Below are 15,615 nucleotides of genomic sequence, written 5' to 3'. Positions count from 1 at the left end.
AGAAACGTTGAAATGTGTTGAGGGTGGGGGGGGCACTCAATATTAAAATTCATACAACAAGTGTAACAGTCGGATGGAAGTCAAAGATCAAAATCCAATAAAAAATATATTAAATAGATAGAAACCAACAATGCATTCCATAAAATATAATAATGACGGCTGTATGGCGGAATTCGGATCCCATTCGCATCTGAGTTTTGTGCATTCTTGCGTGTGTGTGTGTGTGTGTGTGTGTGTATGTGTGTATGTGTGTGCGAGTGAGTTCAAATAAATGCATTTTCACCACCTTTTAATGGCAGCAACAAAGGTAAAGCGGAATTTGATTGGCCAGAAACCATCAAGGTCAGCGCTGCAAGACGGTCTGGTCCAAATGGTCGAGCGAGTGAACGGCGGTGGCGAGAGAGAGAGAGAGAGAGAGAGAGAGAGAGAGAGAGTGTCACTAAACAAGCAGTGTAACTTTCCTCAGCGGCCCCCGAGTGCAGGCGAGGAGTGTTTGAAGGGTAAATTGGAAGCCAGAGGGGCTGAGAACTTCCACAGCCTCCGGTCTCAGTGCCGTGCCAATGCCGAACAATCTGTAATTGGCACCCGCGTGGGAGACACCCAACTGTCTTCCACCCTGCAAAAAGAACCACCGCGCCAGAGAGCGAGGAACAGATTTGTAGTAAGATGGCCAGACCGGCACGAGTTTTGAGGTGATCGCGACTGTCTCCCACGCTCTTTCATCCCTCTTTTTGTTGCCTGTTCTTCTCTCTATCTTCTCTGCACTTCTTTCTTGTAATCTCATCACCAGGTTTTGGTATTTTGTGCCTCACCCCTCTGTATCATTCCAAACCATTCCCCACCCCGCTCCTCCCATTTTAGTCATTACACAGGCCTGCCGGCTTTTGTTGAGCTATATTCTTCAAACAAGTAGAGTAGTGGGAGTTTTTTCTCGCCCAGATGGGGTTCAGTTCAGACCAGGGGATGCCGTTGATTTATATGTGAAATGTGGGCTTGTGAAGCCCTTTGAGACTTTACTGTGATCAAGGGCTAAATAAAGAAACTTGACTTGACTTGACCAGACGCCTGTCCGTTAGGGATGTACCCGAATCGGAATACATTTTTCGGGAAAGCACAAATAATGCGATGGAAACAGATATAGATAATAGATAGAAAAATAGATAAACAGATGTTGTTCCTTGTTATTAGAGAAAAATAGCCACGATTGAAATATCTCCGTTAAGTTAAGTGGCGAAAGGAGAGGGAGAGGGAGAGGGAGAGAGAGGGAGAGAGAGAGAGAGAGATAGAGAGAGAGAGAGAGAGAGAGAGGGAGCGAGTGCAGTGACGATTCTAGGACTTTTTGCAGCTCGAGTATCCAATGACAGGACATACATTTGGCTGGGGGGAGTCATAGGGGCGGCAATCAGGATCCAGGGTTGCCCCCCCCCTCCATATGATCTCAGAGACGGGAGAGAGTCCTAAGCGGGAGAGTGCTGATGAGATGTCCCCCAGTTAAAAGGGGTGGTTGTGGTGGGATTCAGACGGTTCATGAATAGTAGCTTAATTAAAAATAAAATTAAAAAAGAGAGAGAGAGATAAAAAGTACAGTAAGAGGATATGGAAATATATTTCATAATTAAATATATGCCAATATTAAATCAATATGATGCTTTGAAGCCACAAAAAATAACATTGCCAGTGAATAATATTCACTGGCATTTTTGTGCATTCAAAGCATCAAATTGGTTGAAACTAATAATATTAGGTTAGAAAAAAAACACATTTTCCAGATATAACAGGACTTCCTGTATAAACCACTTCTATCTATCTGTCTTCTATCCAAATACAGATACCGAGACAGATCATTTTGTTGGTTGAACAGAAATCAGAAATCAGAAATCAGATTTCACAGAGATTTAAGTCGTATTCCCCTTCAGCGGCCACCCTTAAGGAGCCAATCATTCACCTACTGTTCATTATTCTACTGTGTTCGTGTGGAAGGGTGGGTGGGCGGTTAGTTGGTTATTTTGGAACTTGAAGCAATGTGTTTTTCTGCTCTTTGGCTCAGACAAAGAAAGGCTTTCATTGGACACAGTGTTTGTACATACAACCAATACGGAACTGGCTTTAATCTGAGTGATCCACTCAAGTGTGAAGTTTGATTTTAAGTGCCATCGTGAATGATGATGATCTGCGTCAGGGTCGAAAATATGTGATTTGATCGTCATTTGCAGAATATGTGTCCATGACGTAGATTGTGATCTGACAATTGTGATAAAAGTTAGTTGATAATATAAAGAAATGGGCGTGACTTGACCTAGGAGGACAGTATTGACTCCATATTTTGGAGTCAATACTGGGGGGGTTATTCACTGCATTTGACTTATTTTGTAAATTACAGAAATAATGCTTATTTCACACCTATTATGGCTATTAAAAGTGTACATCAACATGCATGACTATTATTTTATTACGATTTTGTACTATATATATCTATATCCTATGGTTTTATGTGTTAAAAATGAAAAAGGAGAAAATGCAGTTGCTTTTCTTCAATATACAAACAACATACAAACATTTAGAATTTTCATCTTGGCATCAATCAACCATCACACAGAGTTTCGGCACTGCCCCGAAATCTACCCCAAAAAACATCCTGCTCCTGTAGCTTGGGGTGTTGTGTTGCTAGGATGGTCTGTGGAAGGACCCAAACACCTGTTCCTTGCCATCAGAAATGGGCCTTGGGGGAGTGTTTGTGTGTGTGTGAGGGGAGCGTGTACGCGTGTCTTTGCCATCACGGTTACGGAGTGTACGAAGGGGGTGCTGTGACACAATTTCCCCATCGCCTCTGCAATGCAACACACAATCTGGTGAAAAATGTGTCTCGGATTAAGGTATGGAAAGATGCTCGACCTTAAGAGGGAGAGCTACGAGTAAAAATAAATCTCACTGGTAATATTGCAAAGCTTCCCAAATGACGGATTAATTACCAGCAACAGAGCGAATTGCACCTTTTGAATTCAAACTCGTTCTCATAGTGTTCAGTTCAATTTTTTTCCTTTCTAAACACAGCCCTCAGCATTCTGCACCGCTAGCATGTAGTGGGGGGCTGTTCAACATGCAGACCCATTGGAAGGTTGCATTATACATTGTGTGTGTGTGTGTGTGAGTGTGTGTGTGTGTGTGTGTGTGTGTGTGTGTGTGTGTGTGTGTGTGTGTGTGTGTGTGTGTGTGTGTGTGAGTGTGTGTGCGAGAGCACTGTGCAACCCAAGCCCCCCTATGGTGTTACTCTGTAGGTGTGCAGATGAAAGCGCTGCTGGTGACTGCACACATGCACGCGCGAGCAGGCACCCACACACACACACACACACACACACACACACACAAACACACACACACACACACACACACACAAACACACACACACACACACACACACACACACACACACACACACACACACACACACACACACACACACGCACGCGTGCTTGTAAAGAAAGACAGGGAGTGTTTGAAGTGGCACCCGGCAGCTGAGCTGACTTGTGGCCATAACTTCAGTTTGACATCTGGCTAAAATTCCTCAGAGAAACACACATACGCACACACACACACACACACACACACACACACACATACACAATACACAATTTTCCTGATAACCCACATCGCGTACTTTTACAACCATCCAATGCAGAACATGATTGGCTTCCAAACATAATGACATCATCAAAATGAGCTGTAACTGAGGTAAATTAATTTCATCGCTGCCTTGTGGTGTGTGTGTGTGTGCGTGCGTGCGTGCGTGCATGTGTGTGTGTGTGCTCGTGCATGTGTGTGTTTGTGTCCTAAATCACCCAGGCCGTAGCCTACTTCCTGACGACGCTGCAAATCTAGATTCCAATAAACATTGTTATGTTTATATACTACCGCGGTAGAATTTACCCAAACTTGTCTCCAATTTAAGGTTTAACCGGGTCAGGATTTGTTTGAATTGGAAGAAATAAAAAAAATCAAAAAAAATATGTTTCTCCTAAAGCCGCTTTAATACGGCTACGATTGATCATTAATGCTTTTTTTTTCGGTAGTCCTGATTTTTTGAGAGAGAATGCATGAATGTTGTTTCACCAGACGCAAAAAATTCCCCTTGAAATGCAAATTAACTACCACGGTGGTTTTCCTCATCAAACAAATGAATCATGTACTATTTATTAACCAATGGATTCATTTTTAGAAATGTATTGATATAATATTCATTAGACATCATCACTTATCTTTAAGCTCTCATCCCATTGTCAGGTCTGCACAAGGTGTGCTTGCATTCTCGCAAACTTAATGACTCATCATTTCGATGGTCTGTTCCGAGCTCAACTTCACATGAATCCAAGTACTCCTAAAATGCCCCTCAAGGATGCCCAAAATATCAAGGATGTGCTCCGGCTCTGCCCAAAATATCAAGGATGTGAGTGAAGCAGACTTAGCCCTGAATGGTTCATCAGTATTGAAAAATAAAAAAGCTCAATTCAGAAAAAATGAAGAATAAAAATAATGATAAAATATAATAAAAAAAAATGGAGCAGAAAAATAATAATAATAATTGCAATAATGTGGACGACCAAACTGTGTCTTTGCATACAATGAAGAAACACATTTGTTTTAATTTTTTTAATTTACTTTACAAATTAGATTCATACAATCATTGGAAAAGGATTTTTCCAAAGTGTTTCCCAGTTCATCTCATTTATTTAACGTTATTCAATATTTTACTTTATTAAAAAAAAGTTCAAAAACACCATTTTTAATTGCTTATCGTCAGTAGATATGCATCAAATAATCACCATAACATATTCCCCGTACATGATTCTCAATTTTACTCGCAATCACAATAAGGTTTGTTGCAAACATATGGAATCGTTTAGTTTATAGTGCATTTAACACAAAAAGCAGAGTTTCATTCAATTCAAGTTTCTCAAATTCATCACACAATGAAGTTATAGCTAAATGAATTTGTTGTCTTCAGGCAGGTAACCGTGACTTAACAATTAAAAAAAAAAAACAAGGCCATGAAACTTTGCAGCATCTGCTTTGTGAGAAAACAACTGTCAGGAATAATTTACAACAGGCATACTTGGAGAACATGATTAATTAAAAAGTGGTCTTAATTAAGAACCGCAATCAATGGAGCTCATTAAACAACGCTACTGGGGGTGCGACATGTAGACCGTGGATTCATGCGCCAATGGCCACACACACACATGCACACACACAGACACACACACACGCACACACACACACACACACACACACAAACACAAACACACACACACAAACACACACAAATGCCACCAATGTATATGCTGGCAGATATACAGTACAGTGCTGTACAGTATTTGTGACATAAAAACATATGTATTTCACACACACATCCGTGTTGATCCAGAAGCACATGCACTCAGTTGGTGTCCTCCAAAAAGTAATGACTTATTATAGAAAAAAAGAACTCAGCTGCTAGCCTCGGGGGAAATGCACGCACACACGCACACTTCACAGAAGACTTGCCGAAACAGACATGAAAACCGAAAAACTAAAAAACACATTAAAATTAAAATTCAAACCAAGACCAAAGGAAAAGGAATCTACTTAAATAAAATGTACCACAGTGTTGTTCTTCCACATGAATTAGGCGAGAGCCTCCGCATGTACTTGTAAATTTCTCTCAAAGTGGAGCCATTCGCCAAAATAATAAAAAAAAAATTAAAATATAGTTATCATAAATCGCACATCCTGTAAACAGTTTTTACAACAACAATCTCAAATAGAATAGAAATAAAAAAACTTGGAATGGACAAACTTAAATCAAAGAAATACTGTGCCTCCATCTTTGGTAGATAAATAAGATATCGAAGGGGTTCCCTTGCGCACATTGGCATATATATATATATATATATATATATATATATATATATATATATATATATATATATATATATATATATATAATAAATGTACCTGGCGAATGAAACAAATAAAAGACTCTTATTCTGGTTTTTATTAGTCTTACATTTTTTTTGACAGATTTTCTTTCTTGGCAAACAATTACACTATGACGCGAGGAGAAATACTTTACCACAATTCCCCGGGGCACAGAGTGGAGGAACGTACACTGTAAAAAATGATTTGCTGAGTCATCTTCACTCAGTCAAGTCATCTTTTTGCTTTGACTGAGTTATGTCAACTTATAGTGTAAAGTTTATTAAATTTAAATAAATTAGTTGATACAACATGCATTTGACTCCTGTGTCCAATAATTTGGAGTGAAAAAGACGCTGGTTGAGCTCATTTTATCTGTTTTTTTACAAATGTGATTCAAGTTGGCTCAAAATGAAATAGTAAGATTTTTTTTCTTCTATTACCAAGTTACTTAAGATTGCAGAAGTTGATAGATATTTCCAAAATTTACCAGAACAATCAAACTAATACCTACAAAGCTACTATAAAACTACATGAGAACCAACCATGAGTCCAACCTAAACATTAACACATGGAAAAATAGCTGAAAAAATATATTTCAATCAGGACTTTTATTACAATATCCAGAACTGTATTGCAACTCCAACCCTCCCACACTCAATAAGTGTTTAATGTTGCTTTAAAATTGAAATAAGTGTGGCATTGGATGTCGACAAGTCAAAAAGAGCTTCCTTTGGGACATGTAGATCAAAAAAAGAAAGCCTTCACACCATCTCACACATCCTTGCTCTTGCTCAGTGCTGCTCAAAAACTAAAATGACACTGTGTCTCACAAGTAAAAAGAAGAGCATCCTTACTTTGGGGGTGGGGGCACAACTCTCTAATTAAGTGACTTGTTCAATAGAGTCCACTCTGAGGAGTGATCATGGTTTCTGCAGTAAGACATACGTAAAAAGAAAATGCATCTCTCTATCTGAGAAACCTTCTCAAATGTCAGTCAGAACATGAAACATTACTCAAATGTCCACTCTGTTCATGGTTGTTCGACAACTTAAAATACACATTAGTGTCTCACAGACAGATTTCCTACAAATACAGACAATAGAGATCAGTCAAAACATGAAAACATAAAATAAACTTGTGTGACCCACAGAAGGGCTGTCGAGAAATGTATACATTATATACAAATGGCAAAAAATGATAATGCTTCCTTTGGAACAAATGCAGAGACATCTTCCGAGGCCATCCCTCTAACTGAGAAATGTATTCTTCAGGGAGCGTTCCTTCGATCACAAGGAAGAAATTGATTCCCTTACATCTTCAATGACTAAAAGGATTCCAATCACAATTCCCTTGGTGACGTCCTCTCCAGGATCCATTGGATTCACGCAAATACAAACAAAAAACAACAATAAAGGTGCCTGTGCTTTAGAGATGCTTTGCCATATAGTGCATACGCAGAGCATGCATGAAAGGTCAAGTGTAACCCTGCTCATTGTGAACTACTTTTCTTGGAATCATCTTGAATGACTGAGTAATCTTGAATTGCCTCACACATCTTCATGAATGGATTGGAATGGAAGGATTCTCCCTCATGTACCATGGTAGGTCTTGCAATGCTGCTGACTCGTTTCCTTTGGTTCATTGCCTGCCAAAACACATATGATACATAAATACGAAATTCATGATGCAATAATATTGCAAAGAGAATGTATAGAGTGTATATTACAAACAGTCTCTGTATGTTTTATACTGAGACAGGTGTCCAACAGTTTGACTGTGTTCTGTCTCCAAGACTTTATCTAACACATCGCTACGATTTAACAGCTCTGTCATGACTTTCAAAATTGTAATATAAACACATTTCCGTCTGGAAGATGCATATAAAACATATCCAATCAGCTCAATCACTTTGAAATAACGCCTGTAAAAAGTTGCTGTTTTGTATTAAGAGACAAGAAGTCCGTTCTTTGACAGGAAACTTACAGGGTTTGCTTTTTTGACTATCTCTATTATAGCAGTGATGACTGCACTGTTTACTGCACAATTTACCTTGATCAGTACACTTCCAATTACTTTTGGTGTGCACTTTTCCACAAATGAGCTAATACTACAAAGCTCATTTATAATTTCCTGAGTTGTCTTAGACGCATGTAAAATTGGTGCATACACAGTAAAAGAGACGCAATGTTGTGTTGAAGCAAATCATGCAGGTCTTGATCCTCTGTAATCATCTGTTGTTCAGTCTACATGGTCCAAATTTGTCTCAAAGTCTTTACTTTCAGAGTTTGAAGTGCCTGGAGTACAGGTTTTTACAAGTTTGTATGAAGATTGTCAACAAAGGTGATGTTTCCTGCACTTCCTTATTGTTTCCTTATTGTGTACGTGTATTTTTAGATGCGCAGTGCATTGTACTGCTGCCTCACAGCAAGAAGGTCCTGGGTTCGATTCCCGCCTGGGGCGCTGTTGGCACCGTGCTCCGGTGGGTTATCTCCCAAATAGGAGCCTTTCTGTGTGGAGTTTGCATGTTCTCCCCGTGCTCACATGGGGTTTCCTCCACCTCACGTCAGTAAGGACCCCCACCAAAAACATGCACCCATCATTGTCTGACCAGCAATGGACAATTATCACCTGGTCCCCGGGCGCGTCCACGTATGCTGCCCACTGCTCCTGGCTGTGCCCCCGGAGGAAGGACAAGCCAGGATGGGTCAAAAGCAGAGAATCCATTTCACCGGCCACCATTAAAGCATGTGTGTGTGTGTGCAAGCATGTGTTATAGTGTGGTGTGTTGCGTGATGAATAAAGACTGTTTCTTTGAACAGGCTTGACTATGATTTTAAATTAAATGATACTTTTCAGAGATGATTCTGAGGAGCACACACAGTCTGCATAGAGGACAGTTCCTAGCCTGATGACAGTGCTTCAGTTTTTAATGGACAATTAGTGTGCGTTGGCTGGGTGAGGGGTAATCACAACACTTGCAGGACCACTGAATTGCACCACACAGCGCAGCAGGGCCGGCCAAACGTGTAAGCAAACTAAGCACCTGCTTAGTGGCCACCAGAGGGCCCCCAAGAGTGCTTGAAATGTTTTGTTTTTTTTAGGTACAATTACTATTTTATTTTCTTTATTTTTGTTAGAAATGTCATCAAATCCATATTATTGTGAAATGATATGTGTTTTAATAATCCATTTTGAGTTAAATGCCTAAATAGTGCGAAAACTCCCTTTAAGAGGAAAAGTCGCCACTCGATGACACATTTATGGAAAATAAGTTTATTTTCATTAGAGAAATATACCCAACAACAAGTTATTTTCCCACAAAGCCTGAAGCTGATGCTGTGAAGAGGCAGGAAGTGTACTTATTTAATTATGTGGTAGACTCTAGCATCTAGTCTTTGGAGGACTGCTTTCAGTCTCTGGGTGAAGTTAGAGACAAAACTTCAAAGTGCTTCTCAACTTAAGCCATGTTGATGCACAGACACGGAGGGACCAGTGTAAGCTTCTTGGAGACAAACTCACCTGTGGAGAAGAGACTGATGCTGATGGGAGTACACTGACTACAGAGATGGAGAGCCTTCCAGAGCTCCACCAAGCAAAGATGACCACATTTGAGCTTCTCACTTACCTCTTTCAAAATGAGATCTGGGAGTTGTACCCAAATCTTTGGGTAGGTCTCTGGATAGCCCGCACTAACCCTGTGACTGTTGGGTCTGCAGAGCTGAGCTTCTCTTAGCTAAAAACAAGAAAGACTGTGTAGAGGTGCACTATTTAGTGTCAACAACAAAGTTGGCCGTTGGATCTCTTAGTGATGTCATGAATTACTTTGCCTCCAGAAAAGACAGGAAATATAGATTCTAAGTTTCTTTTGGATTTTTTTTTTTTTAAATTCAGAACCTTTTGCACATCTGTACATAGTTTTCAAAAATATTTATTCAGCTTTATAGTTTATTCCTGAACCATTATTGTTATCTTGTTGCAGGTTACTCTGTTCATTGTATGTTATTATTTAAGCATTTACTTAAGTTATTTAATATTGTCTGTTGATGGCGCCGAGGCAGTGGGGGGCCTTCAAATCAAATTCTGCTTAGGGCCCCATAAAGGCTTGGGCGGGCCCTGCCTAACAGCCTGCACTGAAGTGATCCTGTACAATAAATTCATTTAACTGATTTTTTTTCTCCAGAGTGAAGTCATGGTGAAGTCAGCTTACAGTGGGAAGCACAAGAGTGAACTGACTTTTCAGTCGAAGGACAGCACAAAAAACGAGTTCAGCAGAAAAAGCTAAATTGTAGCACACAGGGGGGCGAATTCACAAAAAGATTGCGCAGCTTTTGCGGCTGCTAAATCGGTGCAAATAACAGAAAAAGTGTGCGTCTAATTCAAAAAGCATCCCCAAACTGTGAAATGCACTGCTAACTGAGCTGCCACGCAAATAAGATCTCAGTGCGCCGGTGCAAAATTGGCCCCTTTCTATGCAAATGAGGCTCGCTGCAAATAGCGGCCAATTCGCAAACACCGGAGCTGATAGCCAAACGCAGTTAGAGTGACACTCTTACCGTCTGCAGAGACCTTGGTGCTAGCTGCGTGACCAAAAATAAAAACATTTAAAACACAGCGCCGCGTGACCGTCTTCAGAGAGCTGGTGCAATCGTAGCACATTTATAAGTGGTGTCACGCCCAGACTTTCCAGTGATCTGTAAATCATATTCTTACATTATTATTGTAAATATTATTTTAACTGTCGCAGCATCCTATAGCAATGCCTTGAACGGTAGCAGTCCGTGATGGTTTTCAAAATGCACTCCAAAAGCAACTTGTTGAAATGTTTTATAATTTATTGTACAAAATTGCCGTTACAAACTTTGAAAAAAACATTTCATAATTCCTTTTAAAAGAATCTCAAAGAATTATAGAAAAAACAACCAAAATTTATAGAGAATAGCGACAAAGTTGTCAAAAATGGTATTGAACCACAGATGGAATTGAACGTCAAATGACCATGGACAGCTCGGCGGGTTGCAGCTGCCCGGAGCTCGGTAGAGTAAAATATATGAAAGTAGCTGTCATATTTTCTACATTGTAATGTTAAGATTTAGTGAACTAGAATTTCTTAAGTAAATATGTAAATACATACACATTTTATTCATGCAATAAATGAACAGTGTGGGAAGAGTACATTTTATTACAGATTTACTCATATTATTTTAGTGTTTTATAGTCACTGCACATAAACCTAAAAATTCAAAGTAAAACCTGGGGTCCCCCGACCTATTACGCAGACACCCCGATGTGCGTCTCCACATAACCGGGTCTCCCTGTGCGTAACGGGGACAATTTCCATTATTTTCAAATTGCCCTGTCAGGATCTCCATTGCACCGGCGCAGACCCTCCAAGGACTTCCTTACAATTTAACATTTTCAACACTTAAAATCAAAATAAAAAGAATAAATATTTGAAGTTATATTTATTTAAGAATCATCATTTGTAAAACAGGCAGGTGTAGAGCAGTGGAGACCAACTTCTTTGCTGGATGTCACTGTGGGTGACACTGCGCATGTGACCATGATGTCATATTGAGGGTCATATATCTTATTTTCTGAAGTTAATCGAATTGATTATTATGGGTTTTCAAGTATTTTTTTCAGGTTCAAGTTGTTGTGACTCATCTTACTTTGTTGCAACTGGCAAAGAGTTCACTCGGCATGATTACCGAGTCCATCTGACTAAAACCCAAATCCTTTTATTGTGTATTTTGTACAGTGACAATTGCTGACGGCCCGCACAGCACATCCTGACATTACGACATTTAAGTGGAATTTGCCGTTTTCCATAGTAAATCCGAGCAGCTGCACTGTTGGTGCCTGCGTATTACAAGTCGATTAGGAGGCCCGGGCCACATTAGCACTCGCGGTGCATTTTGCTAGTGAAGAGAAGCAAATTTCGACCTTTAGACTGACCCCTGAACACTCTTATATGTGACATTGTTTGTGTGTGTTTGTGTGTGCGTGCGTGCGTGTGTGTGTGTGTGTGAGAGAGAGAGAGAGAGAGAGGTTGTATGTATTGCATACGTCACGGCGTTAACAGGCTTAGGATGGTGTCACACCATGCTCCAAGCACCCAGGAACTACCACGCCCAACAAGCCAGATAGCAGCCGGATGCCGTTTTTACCGCGCTGTTACGTCCAAAATGTACTTGGATGACTCGAGAGATCAATCTAAGATCCGTGGAGTCTTTTAGTAGGTGTACTCAGTCAATTTGGAGGTTATATGTAGCAATTGTTCTCTCTATACAGTATGAGAGCGAGCGGACCATCACAGGCAGGCAATCTATAGCAAAGAGGAGACCAAATAATTTCTAAGGCCGTACTTCCAAACAACCTATGTAGTAGCTATTTTGTCCAAAGGTCATGCAATGTCTACTGCCTACAGTCGAATAGCCGCATTTTGTTGGAGGTCCCCGAGGTAAGAGACGATGGTAAAAAAAAAAGAAAATGCTATTCAGAGCTCCAAAAACACCCTGAAACTTTAAGAGTTGATTGTAAATGAAGCTGATGTTTGTAATGGATTTACCTCCTTGATTTGCTCTTGCAAGGGCATATTCATGTAACATTGTCTCTGTTGTAGAAGACATTTTGAATCTCCGAGACTAACCTGGTAAAATAAAGGCAAAATGAATATCTACAGTATACACACTCACCAAAGCCTTTTATTCAAAAGATGAACATACTATATGTTGTATTTATTACGGCCACACTTATTTTAGATTTTTTTAAGAGCTGTGAAATTCTATATAAATCCATACATACAGTATATGCCCTTGTAGTCATGGAAGCCAAATCGGTAGGTGACGTAGAAAAGTCCACGGTTTCAAAACAAGGCATGGTTTGGGATTCATTCAATATGAATTGTTCCATTCAATTGTGCATGCCGACTGGAAAAGCTTTGGCAGCCATCTTCCTGGCAACACATTTCTTCCACCTCCCTTTGACACGAGTTTTATAACACACACATACATACATACACACGCACACGCACACTGGCGTGCGCTCGCACCCCCAACTGGTAGCAAAGACAGGATTAGCCTACTCACCCGATTTCTCTCTCTCTCGCTCTCTTATCCAATCACTTTGTTTCTATCCTCAGCACAATTCAAGCCCCCACCCCCCATTTTTTGTCTTGATTTTATTCATGCTTCCCGAGATACACACACACACACACACACACACACACACACACACACACAGACAGACAGACAGACAGACAGACAGACAGACAGACAGACAGACAGACAGACAGACACACACACACACACACACACACACACACACACACACACACACACACACACACACACACACACACACACACACACACACACACAGAGCCCCAGGGTGCTGTAGTAACTTAGTAGGGGGGAAGAGTCACCCTTCCCTCAGTCCCCCAACGCGACCACACCCCCCCCGGTCCCCCGATCCTCTTCCCGCCTCTTCCCCAATCATCGAAAATGAATGCATCGCGTCAGTACTGGCCAATCCCGGGCCTCCCCACGTTTCCATTCACCGGCCAATAGAAACCCCGGCTTTCTTTGTCACAGCGGGAGGGCCCGTAAAACTGCTCGGCAACAACGAGTGGATTTAAAAAAAACAAAAAAAACAACAGAATCATCGTAAAAATCAGTGACCTACTTTGCTTTTTTCCTTCCTCGACATCTCCTTTTTCGATCCTCCTTTCTGACTCTCTTCTCAAAACAACAAAAAAAAAAGTCCCTCTCACTGTCCGCATCTCTTCTCTTTCAGCTCTATCCGTGGAGTGGGAGAAAAGCACTCTTCAGAACTAGAGAGAGGGAGAGACAGAGCAGGAGTCTATAAGCTTAAGCAAGTTGAGAGTGATTCAACGAGCACAGCGAGAGCGATTTCAAGATCTTCATTCACGAGGCATGTCGAGAGCTTCTTTGTTTCGTTTTTTTTTTTTAACACAACGTGGAGCAGGGCTTGGACAATATTTATTTATTTTTACTATATTTTATTTTTGTCCTCTTTATATTTCATTTTATTTTTATATTAAAATTTACATTTTCCTATGATTTTAATAAAAAATATATATATTTTACTTCGTTACCCAGCATCCACACTTCCACAGAGACACACACTTTGACATGCAAAATTTGCATAAAGGTTAAACTTGTATTTTTATTTCTTAGACCAGGGGTTATCGTTATTTGCAAAAAGACATGCACGACCCTCACATTTGAGGTTAGGTGATTTAAGGTCAAATCCTTTTTTGAGTGGCTTGCTTTTAGTGATATGTACACATTATCACGTGAAATTATGATCATTGCGTTGAGAAGGGATGACTCGAAGTGTTGAATTGTTTGGGGGAGTTTCATTTGGAAAAGAAAGGAGTGGTCATTACTGACGGAATAACCATTTGCAAGCGCAAAGCGGTATATTACAGGAGATTGTGGACAAATTTTGCCCATGGTCGGCATATGGTGATTGTGAGTGCATACAGTAAGTGCACATTGACATATCAAGCACTGAGCCACTTCATATTCACTGTGGCACAATGTGCCAATGCTAGGGTTAGGGTTAGGGTCGGGGTGAAGAAACTGAGGGTGCAACATGACCCTAAACCTTTAGAAGATTTTTGTATATATATTTATATATATATATATATATTTTTTTTTTTTTTGCATAAAAAAATATAAAAGCAAATGGAAAAATCCAGTTGCCAGATTTGCCTTGCTGCACTACCAAATCATGGAACACCTTTCCCAGTTAAAAAAAATTGAAGGGTAACACAGTACTTCTCAAAGTTAATATCCACAATATTGAAACATTTTAGTTTAAAAAATACATTTCACAATCATTCTATCTATGTGAATACTGTAATTGGGTAGCCTAAAACACATATTAAAAAAATCAAATGTATGAAATGCAACGCGAATACCGCTCTTTGTGTGTATATATAGATATATATAGATAGATAGATAGATAGATAGATAGATAGATAGATAGGTTGATAGATAGATAGATAGATAAATAGGTAGATAGATAGATAGATAGATAGATAGATAGATAGATAGATAGATAGATAGATAGATGTAAAAAAAATATATATATATAATTATGTATTTATTTATTTATTATTATTTGTAGTATTATTAGCATTGATCCAAAGTAGGGTTTTGTGAGATGATTGAAAAAACACATAGATGTGCACACATAGCAAATAAAAAAATTAAAGGCTTTTAGTACATGAACAAGCTCAAGGATTGCATATTGATTCTGTGTTATCCATTTTTTTATTCCGTATTATTTTTATTTTTATTATTTTTATTATAATATTACAATTCAAAAATAAAAATGTGTTAATGGGTGCATGGTGGCAGTCTGTACGCATATATATATATATATATATATATATATATATATATATATATATATATATATATATATGTATATACACACACTCAAGTACATCCACATACTAAGTTTGTTTGTGACAGTGTGATTGTTATTTCTTGTAGTTTTAGGTTTCTCAGGGCATTGCCTCTCACAGACATACACAGACATCCATACCCTTACACCCCTTTTGTCCTATTCCCACAAACACCTATGAGGTTAATTAGTGATCTAATGGATAAAAAAAGCAGGACAAAACAG

This window comes from Zeus faber (assembly GCF_960531495.2).
Source record: "Zeus faber genome assembly, chromosome: 4".
NCBI lineage: Eukaryota > Metazoa > Chordata > Actinopteri > Zeiformes > Zeidae > Zeus > Zeus faber.
Note: the sequence above shows the minus strand (reverse complement) of the source record.